We start from the raw sequence: 17,370 nt of genomic DNA, 5'->3' as shown, positions 1-17,370 counted from the left end.
AGGCAAACCGCGACGCACCGGCGACCACCCCGCCCCCCACTTCGCCGCCACGCCGCCGCCGCCGCCCGTCTGCCCGGGGCTGCGGGGAGGCCCAGACCTGCCTGGGACGCCACCCTGGGTCCCGGGCGCGGCTCTGCGTTCAGGGGTCCCTCGGGCCGGGGCCGGGGCTCCTGTGCTTAGCCCGCCTGCTTCCGGGCTGCTGCTCGCGCCATACTCGCCGCCCGCCTCCCGCATAGCGCCCGCCGCCCATATCCGGCTGCCCCGCCCTCCATCTTTCTCCTCTCTCTCCTCTCCTCTTGCTCTCTCCTCCTCCTCTCTCTCCCTCTCCCCCACCCCTCTCTCCTCTCCTGCTCTCTCTCTCTCCTCTCTCCTCCTCCTCTCTCGCTCAGCGCTCTCTCCACCTCCTGGAGAAGGAGAATGGGGGCAGGGCTGACTGATGAAGGGACCACAAAACAGCTCACTCCTAAATGGCTCACATGGAGGAAGAGAGAGACAGAAAAGCAGCCTTGCAACCATCTCTCTTTTGTTTTTCTCTGGCTATTCCACCCCACTGCCCCCCTCCTGTCAGCCCCAAAGTTTTCTCTTCTCTTTCCACCGCAGAGAGGATTTTTTTCTTCCCCTCTTTCTCTGCCTTCCAGTTCAACTCTCCCACTCAAATGGAAAGCCTGGAGGCTTTTCGCTCTTTTTCCCTTTTCCCTCCCTCTTTTCTTCCTTCTTCCTCCTTTCTTATTTCTCTAAAAGGGTTTTGTTTGCTGTGGGAGTTTCGTTTGAAAATCAAGTCACGCCTTTTTTTTCCTCCTTTTCTCTCTCTCTCTTTCCTCCTCAGAAAAGGGGAACAAAGATGAACTGAAGCGGGGGAGAGGGGGAGCGGCAGTGCCTCGCATGGAAATGGGGGCCCGGCCCGGCACAAAGGGGGACCGGGGACTGCGCGCCCCCCGGCCCCGTGGGAAGCCCGGGGCGGCCTCGGGAAGGGGAGTTAGTGGGGTGGGGGGCGCGGCTGCCGGGTGCCGCCCAGCCGCCCCTCCCGGGCCTGAGGTGGAAGGCTAGGTGTGTTCTTGACTCCCGTATTTTGAAAGTAGGCAGATGGGCTAGGAGCAGACGTCCCCGCACCGCACCGAACTGTGAAAGAGCCTTTAACAGCTGTTCGCAGAGCCCTAGACAGCCAGGCTCGAGGGAGCAGCGCGGGCTGCGAGCGCGCGCCGGGCCGCCGTGGACGCGGCTGGAGGAGCAGGGGGTCGGCCCCTCGCGGGCCCTCCAATCCCGGGGCCTGGGCCTCGGCCCCAGATGCACTGCTGGGGGCGCCGAGGCGTGGCCGCTCGCCGCGCGGGGGTCAGGCCCTTGCGCCTCCCTGCAGGGGGCTTGGCACAGCCCGGCCTCGCCCCAGTTCCCGGGCAGGCCGGGTCCTCCGAGCTCCGGGACGCCCGCCACTCTGAGCCGCTTCTCGACTCCGACGCTGGGCCGGGCCGGAGTCCTCGGACGGAGCCGGACAGAGCCGCCGCGAAGGGTCAATTATTCATGGGGCTCCCGGGCGTGCTCCCAAGACCTGCTCTGCCCTCAGCTTCTCCGGAGAAGTGGGGAGAACACAGGGGAAAAGTTACCACAGCAAAGTTGGCCACATTTCTCTTTTTTTCCCAAGTAAGTATTGAGCACCTGCTGGATGCCTGACACTTGCACTGGGGCTGCTGCCAGGGGCTGGGGAGAAACGTGAGCTCTTCGTGGGCCGCCAGAGTTTCCGCAGGAAACAATGCCTGAGGAGGCCGCAGCTCAGGACCTGGTCATTGAGAGGAAGGAAAGCCTGGATCCCCTGGCCTCCCGCCTCTCTTCCTTCCCCTTCTCTTCCTACCTCCCGGCTGCATCTCCTTGGCTCCACCCCTTCTCATCAATTCCTCCCACACTTCCCTGCTCTCCCTGGCTTTTCACTGGAGGGTCCCTTCTCCCAGCGAGGAACAGATGCTGAGCCCCATTGTCTCTCCCCCAGTGACTGCAGCCTCCTTGGACCTGCCGCGCTTCCTCCCTCCCCCCAGCTGGGAGGCCTGGTCCTTTAGACACTGGAGCCCCAAGGCCACTGCCCCTCACCCCACCCTAAACCAGCTCCTGGCGTTGTGAGCTATGACTCCAGTCACTCACAACATGATTTGTTTCTGACTGGGAGTGAGGAGACAGTAGCCTGAGACTTTGCTTAAGCAAGAAAGACACCATGGTTTTAATATCAGCACTCTGAGCAGTGGATGACCCCAGAGCATTTGCCCACTACGTCCTCTTAATAGGACATTCAGGAAGCCCCATTTCTGTCATTTTATGTCCTCCAGCTTAGTGCACCTAAACTGTCTCCTTCAAACAAAGCAAAACACAGATTTCATTATAGTCGAGCACTCATTTAACAAATGCTTGTTGACCTACTCTGTGCCTGCACCTGTGCTGGGTGCTAAGGCCCACCAGCACACCCAGTCCTCAATGTAGCCTTTGCAGACTGAAGGGGGAGGAAGCAAGAAGGCAGGGAACCACAGTGCTACGTGATGCATGAAAGATGAACCAAGGAAGCACCTAAGAGGGTACTTGGACTAGGGTGGGGACTAGGGTGGTCAGGGATGGCTTCCTGGAGGAGGTTGCATCTAGATGAGTAGGCGAGTGCTAGGCAAATGCATGGGAAGGCACAGCCCGTCCAAAGCCCCCAGGGCAAGAGAGCACATTCTTACAGATTCTTGGAACTGCCGCAAGTATTTGCTGCAGTGTGGAGTACAAGTGGGGGGGAGTGGGGAGAGAGGACAGTGTCAGGGCACAGGTGGGAGGAGAGAGTGGGGAGTGTGACAGGGCATACATAGAGGAGGGGGCCGGATATCAAGGAGATGTTCAAATTTTAGCCTCTCCTACTTGGGTGACTAACAGCCTCAGTGAGTAACTTAGACTCAGTTTCCTCACTTATAAAATAGGTAAGAAGAGCTTGGGCTGCAGAAACAGTGTCTTATGTTTAAGGGCCCAGGCTTACTTGCTGACTATCTGTGGGCAAGATGACCTCTCTAAGTTTTCTCATCTGTAAAATGGGGGTGACAACACCTGACATAAAGAGTTATTGTGAGGCTTAGATGAGCGAGCCCATGCATAGCGGTGTCTGGTACGTCAGCGCCAATACATGGTAGCTTTTATTCATTATTTTTATAAATCAGGGAGTGTCAGGGAGGTGCCTTTACAACCTAGAAATGAGATTATGTTCTTTTTGGGTTGAAACCAGAATGACTCACCATGCCGGAAATGAGATGAACTGTCTGTGGAGGAAGCATTCATTGAAAGATGTCCTGTGTCCCAACAGGTGGCTTGGATTGGGAACGCCTACATCTGATCAAGGTGGCCAGGGTGTCGTCTCAGGAACATGAGTGGAATGTAAAGACTGGCTGCCCAGGCCTGGCCTCATCAGTGGAGTTGTAGCCTCCTGAAAAACGAAGAGGAATCGGAGGAGAGTGGGCCTCAAAAAATCCAGAGGGCCCCTTGGAGAAGGTACATGGCTGTGTTTGCTCAGTGTAGAAAAGTAGGCGTAGAAGTTCGCACTCAGGGGGAGGAACGGCGAGAAGGGGATTATTGACTCCTCCAGAGCCCCGAATTAAATCTCTCAAAACCTCTTAGTCCTTTGCTTGGATTCCTCATTCTCCAGGCAACTCGCAGATGAACTTGGCACCAGCAAAAATGCCCCCTGCATCCAAGCAGACATCAGCCTTCCAATTCTGCATTGTAAACATTTAACACTTCTATTATTTATTTATGACACAAGTTCATTGTGAAAGAGTTCGAAAATCAGCTAAGCAAAACTGAAAAAGGAACCCCCTGTAGAGATATTATATTTTCATGTGTATCCTTGGACATTTTATATCCACATATCTGCATGTAAATGCACATAATAATAAAACTATACAAAGTAAATATTGTTAAACAGATGAACGACTGTACTTGTAAATATGTTATTCTTACAAAATTAGCAAAAATGGCATTACACTATATCTACCAAATTGTAATATGTCACAAAAATTTTCCCTCTCTATAAACATCCATGTTATTGTTTTTAAGAAATTATATTCCATGGCATGCAAATATCTTAATTTGTTTAAACAAATTATTGGACTTGTAAGATGTTTCCATTTTTCACTTTTATGGACCCGCTGTGGTAAATATTCACCTTTGCCAGGTAGATGTCATATTCTGATCATCATTTTACAGATGAGGAGACTGGAACACAGAAAAGGTAAAAAATTTCCCAAGGTCACAGCTATGGCTTGACCGAGCCAGAATTTGCAGGCAGTTTCCAGCTGGGAGTCCCTTTCAGCATCTGTTTTCTCCTTTTCTTTAGAGCGACTGCCCCCTCCACTCCCCATTATCTTTCTCTTACAGATCACCTCCCTGCAAGAACCTGTCTGGGCGAGTGACCCACTTCCTGCTCTGACACCTTTTTAACTTCACTAATGTCCACCTCCTGGGGTTGTTGGGGGGAATGAAACCAGGTAATATATGACATGTAATGCATGGATAGTATATTTCGTAAATCGTGAAGCCTGTGTGAACCTTAGGCCTTAACTCACATCAGATAGATTATGATTTAGCCAGATCCCCTGACCTGCCCAAACCCGAGAAGGAAGACTCGGGATTCAGACTAAAGAGAAAGAAATCAGCTGTTCTGATGCAGAAGCAGTTACCAGAGGCCTCCCCTGGGCATTACAGAAGCCCACAGGTGCCCTCACCCTAGAGCTAAAATAGGAAGGAAGCTTTGTTATAAGGTTTACTAATTTCTCTTGATTTCCCTGAGGGAGGGTGCGTTTATACCACAGACTTTCCAGAATGTTTATATCTATCTCTGGAAATTTGAGGGGGTCTTGTAAGCTGAGAAAAGGGGTGAAACACGGCTCTTCAGTATTCCAGTTGATGTGTTCACCAGAGTAACTGCTGGGAGATGAGCAGGTGATTACTAAGATGTGTTTCATTCATTGACAGAACCAAAAGAACATTTTAAAAAATATCAGTGGCTTTGCCATATTTAATATTCCATTTTTAATATCAAACCTCCCAACTGGAATTGGCCAATGGAAGGTGTAGAACCCTGGGATTGAACTAAGAGGGGCTGCAGAAAACAGGTGGACCCAGGGCTCCTGAAAGGATGCTCATTGGAGATGGCAGGCGACCCGAAGCTGGTAGAGAGTACTCGAGAGCTATTTTGATGACTGGATTTTCACAGAAGATGAGTTGGGCAGCTAATCAGAACTTTCAGAAGTATAGTAACAATTTAGGAATAATCAAGGATTTGGAGGGGAGAAACTCAAAGAAAACAAAAGTCTGTTTGGGTAGATGGGGTGAACATCTGCCATGTGTGAATTATTTTTCCAGGAGTAATGACAGGGTCCTTCAAATAATCCACCTCTCTGGTCTTGCCTGTGACCAAGGGTGCATATTTGCATGGCTTTTTTCCAATAAGTTAACTGGCCTTATTTACATGAATATAAGAATAAAAATACACCCAAAGAAACATAGGCCATCGACCATGGAAAGGAAACTGCCAATTTCACCAGTTTAAAACAAATAAATACATAAAAGCCATAAAGATGACACCTACGGCTATGGGAGAGCACATTGGTACAGAGCCTGGGAAATAATTTGATATTAGAGATCAAGAAAAGCTTAAAAGCTTATACTCTTTGATTCAGTAACTTTAGTGTTAGAAATCTATTTGACTGAAAGAATCAGCCATGCAGACAAAGATGTGTGTTAAGGATATTTATCAAGCGTTATTTATGTAGGCAAAAATTACAAACAAAGAAAGGAGAAGGAAGGAAGGAAGGAAGGAAATAAACTAAGTATTCAACAGTGAGGAAATGTTTAAAGAAGTTATGGTGTTCACATCTGATATAATACTATACAGCTATTGACACATGGTTTTGAAGGATATTTAATGACTTAAATGTTTGCAATACACTGAGTGAGATACAAAATCGCATTTGCATCAGAATTATATTTTTGTGCAATTTTGTATATGCATATATATTTATCTCCAAAAATACATATAAAATACTTGGAAGGAAATAGAAACAAGTTAAAAGTTACTTCTCTTTTTTAGAATTATGGGTGGATTTTCTTTTTTTCTTTTTCTCTTAGCGTATTTGTGAAATTTCTATAATGATTGAATTATTTTTAAACATTAACTTTAGAGAACAAGATCTAGGCTACTCATTCAATCCCCAGTCAAAAACCCAGGTCAGGCCTTCAAGGAGCTTACAGTCCTCAGGAGAAACATCCAAGCAAACAAAGTCACGTTGCAGAGTGCCGTTATTTCTCCGCCCTTGGAAGGGTTTGATGACCTAGGAAGAAAGAGGAACCAGCATTTTGGTTGCTGATGATTTGGGCTCTGGGTTGAATAGACTATCTGTTGAGAAAGTGTATTGTGCAAAAAGAGAATGGGGCTTTTTGTGAAGGGAGATAAAGAGGGTGTGGGGTGGGAGCTGGGAGGGGAGGGGAGGAGGAGGCAGGCCTGGAAGCAGTGGGCGGATTGTGGGCAGAGCTGTCCTGAAGGTCCCTCCAAGTCGTCCTCCCCATCCTGTACCTGAGTGGCAGTGTCCAGGGCCAGCTGAGTACCTGGGGGCTCAGTAAATGTTTATTGTCCATGAGAATGGATGAATGAAACAGGGATCACTCTCATGAATTTCCTTTAAGGCATTAATAAAACATGTTGTCTGGAAAAAAAAAAAGAAAAAGACATCATTATGAAGCCATGATGATGAGCAAGACAGGAGGGAAACTTATAGTCTTCTCTATCAAGGAAGCAAGGTAGGTGTGTGTGTGTATCTACTTTAATCTCAGAAGGGACCTGGGTTCAAGTTTGAATGTGGCAATGACTGGAGTCTGAGGAACTCTTGGCTGTTGTGACTTGCCAGATGTGCTTCAGTGCCTGGAAAATGGGCTCAGAGCACTTATATTTGTTGAGTCAATCACATGAGATAATGCATGTAGGTAGGATAATGCTGTGTAGACTGTAAAGCACTCTGCAAATGGAGCGAGCTGTCGATATTAGCATGATTACCTGTAACCCCCCAGGCACCACCTGCTTGGCGGATGATGATGGCTTTGTTGTGTTGAATCTTCAGACATGGATTTTTTGGGGGGGGTCTCCTCCCTTTCTCTCTATTCAAACATTTATTGAGAACCATAATGTACCGGTCACCCTCAAGAGTCCCCCAGGCCACAAGGATGACAGATGTAAGACTAATGATGACTTGTACAAGAACAGAGCTTAGCTCTTATCTTTAGGAAGGCTTCTTAGAAGAGGTGATGTTTAAAATGAGTCTTGAAAGAAAAGTGAGAACCTGCTCAGCTAAGCAAGGGGGACAAGGCTTTGCGCAGGGGAACAGAATTTAGGAAGTTACTTAACCTCCTGAGCCTTGGTTTCCTGCTCTGAAGAACCCTACCTGACCGCTGTGAGACAACGCATGCCAAGTGCCTAGCACAGTGCCTGGCCTCTGGTCAGTACTGAAAAAAAGCCAGCTCTTTGGCCCTCTGTATCAAAATCACTTCCTCTTTGAAGCTTACTTCCTGTTCACATTTTGTTCTTTTTCCCAGTTCCTGGGGACATACTGACTGTTAGCTTGGTCTGTAAGTTCCAGTATCCTCAAAATAATTTAAAAACATATTTTCCGCCATAAAGAAAATCCCAATAAATTTGAAATACGCGTGATATGGACCACATTCTTCGTTCACAATATGCTAAAACTAGAAATGGTTAGAAATTGACTACTGAAAATTTTCCAAAATAACTTCTGGATAAAGGAGGAAATCAAGAATCAAGTGTTAATTTAGAAAATAAGTCAAAGAAGAACCACACCAATGAAAACCGACAGCACACATGCAAAGCTTTACTCAAAATTTTCTGTAGCTTTTAAAATGATTTTATTATTAAATCCAGAAACGGTTAAATAAACAAAATATTCATGAAATCATTTAGAAATATTAAGAAAAACAACAATACCCCAAATCAAGATGAAGAAGGAAGGAATCAGGAAAAAAGAAAAGAATAAATTAGAAACTAGGAAAACAGTCGTAGGAATACCAAATACCAGTCCTTGAGCTGGTCATTTTTGTTAAAGTCTAAATAATAACAATGGACAAATGTAATGAAGGGAAAGAAACCAGAAGCAAACACAGCTTAAGGTGAAGTGGTAGAAAAGACCAGAGAACTAGATTAAAAACATAAAAGGATATGTGAAATGGCTGACAAATTTGAAAATTTGAGTGAAATCGTTTTCTGAGGGAAAAAAATAGAGATGCTTCCTCTAAGAGAATCAGAAGTAGAAAATGTAAACCACCTCCTTGGGTTTCTGCTCCAAATCTAACTCTGACCAGATTTTAAAGCTGCACCCCTTGCCCCCCACTTTGTTTCACTTTTCTCCTTTGATATCGATATATCTGATAGGACATATGCCCGATTGCTCGCTTGTTTCCCCTTCTCTCCTCACTAGGATGTGAGTTTCCTGAGAAGAGGGAAGTTGCTTTTTTGTTTTTAATTAAACTTTTTATTTTGAGGTCATCGCGTTATTTTAAACGTTTTCTTTTTCTTTTTCTTTTTTTCTTTTTTTGTTTCATTTATGTTTAAAATGTTTTATTTTGAGAAAATGATAAGAAAACTATTTTTTTTTTCACTATTATATCCCTACTACACAGAACAGGGCTGGACACATAGCAGGCATCTGAAATAAATACTAGTTTAATGAATACATGGTTGAGGAAGAATTTAAGAAAGATATATCAAGAATGTTGTCCCCCAAAATTCTGAGTCTGGAGGTTTTACTTCAGCGGGGGAATGTCTTCTAAAGTTTTGAGGCATAGGTAACCCCATATTATGTAATTAGTCCAGAATATAGCATTTTCTATGTGAAGAAAACTATAATTTTTGTGTTGTTAAAGAATACAGGAGAAGACCTGAACATGGAAAGACATATCTTATGCCTGATGCAAAGGCGAAATAATGTAAAGATGGAAAGGTCGAATTAATTGACAGACTAAGTGCAAATCCGAATATGATTCTTTTTCAGACTTCTGCAAAAAGATTATAAAATTCATGTAGAAAAATAAAGAGAATTTCAAAGTCTAAAATTAGAGTAAAGATGGAGAGAATAGACCTAGATATAAAACATATTGGAAAATTATAATACTTTAAGTTGTGGTATTAATACACAAAAGTACAGTTTTAATAGATTAAAATGCCACAAAAATGAGATGATACACATACTAATATAACAATAAAGGATCAAAGATTATTTTAAAAGTTACTTTGGGCTAACTGGCTGGCATTAGGAAGAAAAATTTTGTACTCTCACTGCGTATAGTAAATACAACAAATAAATTCTGTCTGAAAGTAACAACAGCAATAAAGATCAAACCTGAAAAAGAGTTGTAAGGAAAGGAAAATAGACACTTTTAAACACCTGAAGAAGAAATAAGTTTTAAAGCTTAGAACCAGGGGAAGAAATGAAAGGAAAAGGAAGTTTTTTGTTATGTAAATAAGTCAAACTTTACCATGCTACGAAAATAAAAGTTATCTCCAAGATATATTGTCAAGTGAAGAAAGCAAGTTGTAGTTAGCATAATGTTTGCATAAAGAAGAAAAATGTATACAAAACAAGGCTATATATTTTTGTTTTGTGAATATAACACGTGTGTAAATGCCTAGAAAGTGACCAGGAGGGACATATACAAATTGATAGCATTTAGAGTGAGCAAAGGGGACATTTACTTTATTTGAAGTGTATGAATTTTAATTTCTTACAACAAGAATATACTCATGTATCACTTGTGTAATTTTAAAAGAAAAAGTGACAAAACCCAAAAGACTGCTTTAAATATTTTTACAGCTGTTTTTCAGACTGTACGCAAAAAGCTTGTACAAATGATTTTCTAAACTGTGAAATCCCAATAGACGAATGGTCAGCAGGTACCATGAGTCTGGTCACTGAAGAGAAAATACCAGAAAACAACTACAAGAAAATGTTCACACTCATTCATTTAAATAAACCCAAGTGACAGGTAGTGCTGAGGATTAGGATCTGACTTCCTTTTTGGCCCCCAAGACCAGCTCAGTCTTTCAGAAATGGGTAACTTGGGGGCACCTGCAACAGAAAGGAGGTGAGGGGGCAATGTCAGAAGGGGGTCCCCGACCCAATCCTCCTTAACCGGAGATTTTGTGAGCACCCCTTACTGTGTGGTCGGTGGTCTTGTCTTGCCCCCACCTCAGGTTCCTTTCCTGCAGCAGGGCGCAGTGTGGGGAGGAAGGGTTCTGCCGAGAGCCGGTAGGATGGCCTGGTCTGCAGACAGGGTCCCCAGACAGCATCCTTTACTGGGGACAGCGTCAAAGCACCAGGAAATGTTGCCTTAAGGGCTTCTTTGATCTGGGAGGAAGTGATGGGTAGAAGTGAGCAGAGCTGAGGACAGGGATTTTAAAGCACTTGGAGTAGAGTTGAAACCCTTGGGGATAGGGACCTTCTCTTGCGCTGTCTAGATCCCCAGTCCTTGTTTGCCCATGGGCCCACACAACTTTACACCGTGTGCCCTGCACAGCGGGGCTGCTGTGTGACTGCAGATGGCTCAGCCCTGTTTCAGGGTCAGTGAGTAGAAGCAGGTATCACTCTCCGAGGAGAAAGAAGGAGGAATAATATGAACAGAAGAAGAGAAAGGAAAATGTAGAGCATTTGCATGTGGTCAGTATGGTGGGAACCGAGTGCGTCTGTGGAAGAACTCTGGGCGCTGGGGTTGTGAAGGGGCTGTGGACAGGATGGAAGGCTCTCAGGTGCTGCATTAAGGTATCTAGGCTTTATCTTGTAGGCCAGCGAGTCCCAAAGTGTGCTCGTTGACTGACAATGCATAAGAAGGGTTTCTGTGTCAAATAGAGTTAAGAATTAATGCAGTAAAAAAGTGAACCAAGTCTTTGATAGGGCTTGGAGCCCTTAATTTGTCATTTTATGTTGAGATTCTCTAAGAATGTGTATGGTATAGAAGCTTTCTTAAACTTTTTTGACAAAGAATAAGGGTTCTAAGGAATATACTTGGAGAAATGCGGCCGTAGGCACTAGGCAACCCTGAAAGGATCTGAGGGGATACAAAGTGATGAGACCAGATTTGTGTTTTAGGCAAAGATACTCTGTGGTCCAGTTGCCTGTGGCAGGGGAGGCACAGGAGAAAGGAGAGGGAGGCCTGTTGGCTTGGTTCAGGGAGAGGGAAGCCGCCCACGCGCCTATCAGAGCATTGCATTGCCTTCTCAAGCCGCGAGGGGGCGCCTCCACCTCGGCATAGCTTGGTTGCTGTCCACACGCTTCTAGATGGTCTGAAAGGTGTCTGAATGCGCCTCATTGCTGTGATAAATCCAGAAGGTCTGGCGGCTCTCTCGTCTACTTCCTCCAGCAGGGATTGCTCTGCATGCCCCACCTCTCACAGTCACTTATGGCGGGTTTTCTCCATCCCAGCCCCGCTCCTGCGCCTCCCTTGCCACCTCTTGCCCAGGTGCTGTGGAACCATCTCCTGCGCTCTTCTACTTCCCTTGTGGGTCCAAAATGACCTGAGTCACAGTGGAGTTGCAAAGACTCATGTCTTCTTGTACACGTGTAAAAAGAACACATAAGAGGGAGTGTTCTCTTTGATATACCCATGTCAAGAAAAAGGGAAACCATAACACATAGAGGGAAATTCACATAACAGAGTCCCGCCATCAACCTCCTGAGCCCTCGGAGATACTCAGATGCCCCCTTCAGATCTCCGCTGGTGCCTCCATCTGCCACCTCATTCTCAGTAATCAAATTTGCTTTTTCTCAAGCATCAGCACTCATAACAAATACAGATGCGATTTCAGATCCGAAATCTTTCTTATTTATCATTCATGGCCGTAAGTTTTGCTTTATTTTTCGTGGCACCCATCCAAGCATTTCCACTCTATTGTGGATTAAATAAAAAAATTTTGTCTAGCTTGGGAACTTTGCAATTAAAAATTCCCCCTCCCCTCCCTCTCCCTACGTGGGAATCCTGGACTCTGCAGAGCTGCCTCACTGCCAGGAAGGCCCAGTAGGAGGGTCCCAAGGGCTTGCTGCTAAAAGAGGTTTGAAAACCCCATGGCTCAATGCGTGACTCCGTTATGGTGCTTCTGGTGTGAGGCTGAGGCCCTTCTTGGAAGAATCCCCTAACAGCAGACTTTACCACCTTTCTTTGTTGGAGCAGGAATCCACTGTCTTGTCATGGTCATCTGTATCCAGCTTTTAGAACATATCTCTAGAATTCTCCATTCTTAGGAAGCGGCTTCCAGCAAAACCCACCAGGAGCTCTAGGGTTCAGCCTGAGTGGCCATCCTGAGGGTGGGCTGGGGGGCTGAGGGCTCACACTGAGCAGCAAGAAGAGGGAGTCCAGAATCATTGAGAAATTGATCCTTTTGGGGGAGTACAGGGTTCCTGAGGGCCAGAAGCCTCTGGGACAGAGAGCTCTGTCCTCTATGAAACCAGGTTGTTATACAACAGGCTGTAATTAATATCACCCAGGCTCTAAAAGACATCCCATCATTCTAATAAAAAATGAAAGCTAACTGGGCCCAGTGCCCAGAGCCTGCAGACACTTGCCAGGCCAGGAGCCTCCAGCAGAGGGTGCTCACAAGACCATCAGTACCCCCATGCCACTCAATGCCCACAGTGCCAGCCACCAAACCACAGGAGAATGTGGTCCTGCCCCATCTGGTCCTGTTCAGCCAGAGCAGGGCAGGTACCAGGAGTCCTGCTGCCCCAGGGGATATGAGTCATTCAGAGGAGAGGCCTGGGAGTGTCAGGGTCAAGGGGAGATGGGGAATGGGCACCTGCTTCAGGGGTTGATTTCCTTTTGACCTTCAACTTGCACATTCATTTGTCACCCATTTTGCACTGATCGGGCTTCCATCCTGGTGTAGAGCTTGGAAGCTCAGCCGGAGCTTTCCCACGCACTGCTTCCAGGTTCACCTGCTGAAAACACCTCTGGCATCATTTCATGCTTCTGCTCGAGAACCTGTTCCGTAGCGTCATGTGGATGTCTCTGCCTGGTGTCAAGGCAGATGTGCCTCCTCCCTTCCTGTTGTGGCGATTAAATTTAGAACATGTGTGAAATACACGCCCGGCACATGGTAGGCACATATAATAAATCTTTGTGATGATGATAATGATGATGCTTCTGAATTAATACCTTCCTTTGTAATTTTCCCCCTCCACCCAACAAAAATATTTCTACCCTTCACAGCCCAGCTCAAAGCTACTCTTCCTCCTGGAAGCCATCCAGGATCACTTCGGACCAGTGGTTTACAAATCTGGGTCACTTCAGAATCACCTAAGAAGGTGAGAAGATGTTTTATTTCTTTCCTTTATTTATTTATTTGTTTTTTGCATGGTTGGAAAAAAAACATAAAATTTACCATCTTTACCATTTTTAAGTGTACAGTTCAGTAGTGTTAAATACATTCACATTGTGGAGCAGATCTCCAGAACTTTTTCATCTTGCAAGACTGAAATTGTACATAAAAAAAAAAACCAAACTATGAATTTACTCTTGTCCCAGCCCCTGGCAACCACCCTTCTACCTTCGATCTCTACAAATTTGACTACTCTCTATATCTCATTTAAGTGGAATCTACAATATTGGTCTTTTTTGTGACTGGCTTATATCATTTAGCATCATAATGTGTTCAAGGTTCATCCATGTTCAGCGTGTGACAGGATTTCCTTCCTTTTTGAGGCTGAATAATATTTCACTGTATATAACATACCATATTTTGTTTACTCAGTTATCCATTGATGACGCATTTGGGTTGCCTTCATCTTTTGGCCATTGTGAATAATGCTGCCATTCACATGAGTGTGCGAATATCTCTTTGAGTCCTTGTTTTCAATTCTTTTGTGTATTTACCCAAAAGTGGGATTGCTGGATCCTCTGGGAATTCTAGGTTAATTTTTTGAGGAACAGCCATACTGTTTTCCATAGCAATTGCACTATTTACAATTCCACCAACAGTGCACAAGGGTTTCAGTTTCTCCACATCCTCGTCGATACACTTATTTTCTGCTTTTTTTTTCATTTTCTGTTTTTTTAGTGGATGTGAGGTGATAGCTCATTTGTCTGGGATTGCTTTTGCTGTCTGTGCTGCTGGTGTCATATCCAAGAAATCACTGCAAAATCAAATGTTGTGAAGTTTTCCCCCCATGTTTCCTTCAAGGCGTTTTATAGTTCGAGGTCTTATGTTGAGGTCTTTAATTCATTTTGAATCACTTTTCGTATTTTGTATAAAGGTCCAATTTTATTCTTTTGCATGTGGACATCCACTTTCCCCAGCACCATTTGATGATGATTTCCCGTTTCCCAGTGAACAGCCTTGGCACTTTGATGAAAATCACGTGATCATTTATGACTGTTCGAAGTCCCTTGACTTAAATAACAACATAGGCTAATTGCTCTGGCGAGAACTTCCAGTATTATGTTGAATGGAAGTGGTGAGAGCAGGCATCCTTGTCTTGTTCCTGATCTGAGAGGAAAAGTTTTCAGTCTTTCTCCATTGAGTATGTTAGCTATGGGCTCATTATAGGTGGCCTTTATTATGGTTACCCCAAACTCCAGCCCGCAGTTTCACTTCCCAAGGTTTCAGTTACCCTCGGTCAACCGTGGTCTAAAAATATTAAATTGAAAATGTTTAAAGTATGCAGTTCATCAGTTTTAAATTGCACCCGTTGCTTGATGCTGGGATGTGTGACTCTTCTCTCTGTCCTCATCTTCGTGGTGTGGACGCTCCCCACCCTTTCGTCCTGTAGTAGCTCTCTGGGTTATCAGATGGATTATCAAGATATTGCAGTGCTGGCGTTCAGGTCTCCTTTAGTTTACTTAATAATGGCAGCAAGAGTGGGGATACTGGTCATTTGGATATGCCACAGGGAAGTAGAAAAGTGTATTTAGGAAAAAACACTGTGTGTGTGTATAGTGTAGAAATATCTAACATATATATGCATATATATGTATGGTTCAGTACTGTCTGCGGTTTCAGTCATCCACTAGGGATCTTGGAACATATCCCCTTTGGATAAGGGGGGCCTACTGTATGTTGAGGTAGTTTTCCTTCTATTCTGAGTTTGCTGAGTGTTTTTTTTTATCATAAAACTGTTGAATTTTGTCAAAAACTTTTTCTGCATCAGTTGAGATGATCATCTGATTTTTGTCTTTCATTCTGTCAGTGTGGTGTGTATTACAACTGATTGGTTTTCGTATGTTGGATCATTCTTTCATTTCAGGAGTAAACCCCACTTGGTCACGATGTGTAATCCTATTCACGCGCTGTCGAGTTTGGCCTGCTAGTAGTTTGTTGAGGACTTTGGTGTCAGTGTTCCTCAGGAATATTGGTCTGTGGTTTTCCTTTGGTATAAGGGTGATGCTGGCCTCACAGGATGAGTTTGGGAGTATTCTCTCCGACTTGTTTGGAAGTGTTTGAGGAGAATTGGTGCTAATTCTTTTAAATAATTTGATAAAATTTTCATTGAAGCCATCTGGTTTTAGGCTTTCCTTTGTTGGGAGGTTTTCGATTACTCATTAAATCTCCTTACTAGTTACAGGTCTGTTCAGATTTTTTTTTTATTGGGGTATAAATTGACATGTAACATTACGTTAGTTTCAGATATACAACATAATGATTTGATATTTGTATATATTTAAAAAGTATTGTCACAATGAGTCTCATTAATATCCGTCATCATACCTAGTTACAATTTTTTTCTTGTGATGAGAACTTTTAAAATCTACTCTCTGAGCAACTTTTAAATATAAAATACAGTAGTATTAACTAATGTCAGCATAGCGTGCATTACATTTTCCAGATTTTCTGTTGTTCCATGTTCCAGTCTTGGTAGGTGTGTATTTCTAGGAATTATTCATTTCTTCTAGGTGATCCAATTTGTTGGTACACAATTGTTCATAATATTCTTTTACTCTTTTTATTTTCATATTTTAATTTTTTCCGTTATAGTTGACATACAATATTATATTAGTTTCAGGTGTATAACACAGTGATTGGACATTTAACTTATGAAGTGATAGCCCTGATAAATCCAGTACCCCTCTGACACCATCCATAATTATTGCAGTGCTACTGACTATATTCCCCATGTTATACTCTACATCCCGGTGACTATATTGTAACTGCCAATTTGTACCTCTTAATCTCCTCCCCTTTCGCCCTTCCTTCCACATTCCAATCTGACAATCATCAGAATGCTCTGTATTTATGAGCTTTTTTCTGTTGTTTGTTTATCCTGTTCTCTAGATTCCACATACAACATTTGTCTTTCTCTGTCTCATTTACTCCACTCAGCATAATACCCTCTAGGTCCATCCATGTCATTGCAGATGGCAAGATTTAATTCTTTTTTAAGGCTGAGTAACACTCCATTGTGTGTGTGTGTGTGTGTGTGTGTGTGTGTGAGTGTGTGTGTGTGTGTGTACTTCTTTATTCATCTATTGATGGACACTTAAGTTGCTTCCATATCTTGGCTACCGTAAATAACACTGCAATGATATGGATTCACATGTTCCTACGAAGTAGTGTTTTGTATTTCTTTGGATAAATACCCAGAAGTGGGATAACTGGATCCATTTTTGTCTCTTTTTATAGGCTTCGTTTTAAAGTCTGTTTTGTCTGCTGTAAGTATTGCTACCCCAGCTCTTTTCTGTTTGTTTCTATTTTCATGAAACATCTTTTGTCATCCTTTTACTTTCAGTCTGTGTGTGTCTTTTGATCTGAAGTGGGTCTCGTAGGGAGCATATGTGAGGATCTTGTTTCCTTATCCATTCGGCCACCTTGTCTTTTGATTGTAGCATTTAATCCATTTACATTTAAAGTAATTGTGGATGATATGTAGTTATTGCCGTTTTATTATTTATAGGACTTCCATTCAGCCAGACCTCAGGCGACTCCCAATGATGGTTGTTCTGTACCTTAGCTGTAATTTTGATGTGGTCGTAAGAGGAGGTGAGCACGGCATCTACCTACGATGCCATCTTGGCTGGAAGCCTCTTTTACTCTTTTTTATGTCTGTAAAATCCGTCGTAATGTTTCCTCTTTCATTTCTAATTTTAGTTATTTGGATCTTCTCTTTTTTTTCCCTTCTTAGTTAACTTAGCTAAGGGTTTGTCCATTTTTGTTGATCTTTTCAAAACCAACTCTTAATTTTCTTGATTTTTTTATTCTTCTATTTTTCTAAGCTCCATTTTGGTTATCCCTGTTCTAATCTCTATCATTCCCTTCCTCTGCTAGCTTGGGTGTAGTTCATTCTCCTTTTTCTACTTCCTTGAGGTACGAAGTCAGGTTGCTGATTG

At 43.9% G+C, this 17,370-nt stretch overlaps 1 protein-coding gene and 1 long non-coding RNA gene across 5 annotated transcripts in view; one reads left to right on the top strand and one right to left on the bottom strand.

Annotated features, from left to right (window-relative positions):
• The window catches only part of ZNF710 (zinc finger protein 710), a 52,721-nt gene extending 52,590 nt beyond the window's left edge, over positions 1 to 131 (bottom strand). Inside the window, exon 1 of the mRNA XM_039858468.1 lies at positions 114 to 131. The gene's annotated coding sequence lies outside the window, so the exon portion shown is untranslated. The remainder of the gene's footprint in view (positions 1 to 113) is intronic.
• Positions 132 to 559: 428 nt separating this feature from the next.
• On the top strand, positions 560 to 16,958 carry LOC120599376 (uncharacterized). 4 transcript variants are annotated; one of them, XR_005651886.1, is made up of 6 exons: positions 560 to 1,635; positions 3,308 to 3,492; positions 4,378 to 4,487; positions 6,685 to 6,798; positions 13,261 to 13,355; positions 16,938 to 16,958. It is a non-coding gene; the product is annotated as an uncharacterized LOC120599376 (long non-coding RNA). The 4 variants fall into 4 exon arrangements; XR_005651887.1 differs by lacking the exons at positions 6,685 to 6,798; positions 13,261 to 13,355; positions 16,938 to 16,958 and adding an exon at positions 6,183 to 6,678; XR_005651885.1 differs by lacking the exons at positions 6,685 to 6,798; positions 13,261 to 13,355; positions 16,938 to 16,958 and having other exon boundaries at positions 4,378 to 4,536.
• Positions 16,959 to 17,370: the final 412 nt, after the last annotated feature.

The sequence above is a fragment of the Pteropus medius genome, unplaced genomic scaffold, assembly GCF_902729225.1.
Source record: "Pteropus medius unplaced genomic scaffold, Ma_sr-lr_union100, whole genome shotgun sequence".
Taxonomy (NCBI): Eukaryota; Metazoa; Chordata; class Mammalia; order Chiroptera; family Pteropodidae; genus Pteropus; species Pteropus medius.
The sequence above is the reverse complement of the archived record's forward strand: the minus strand, read 5'-3'. Positions and strand labels throughout refer to the sequence as shown.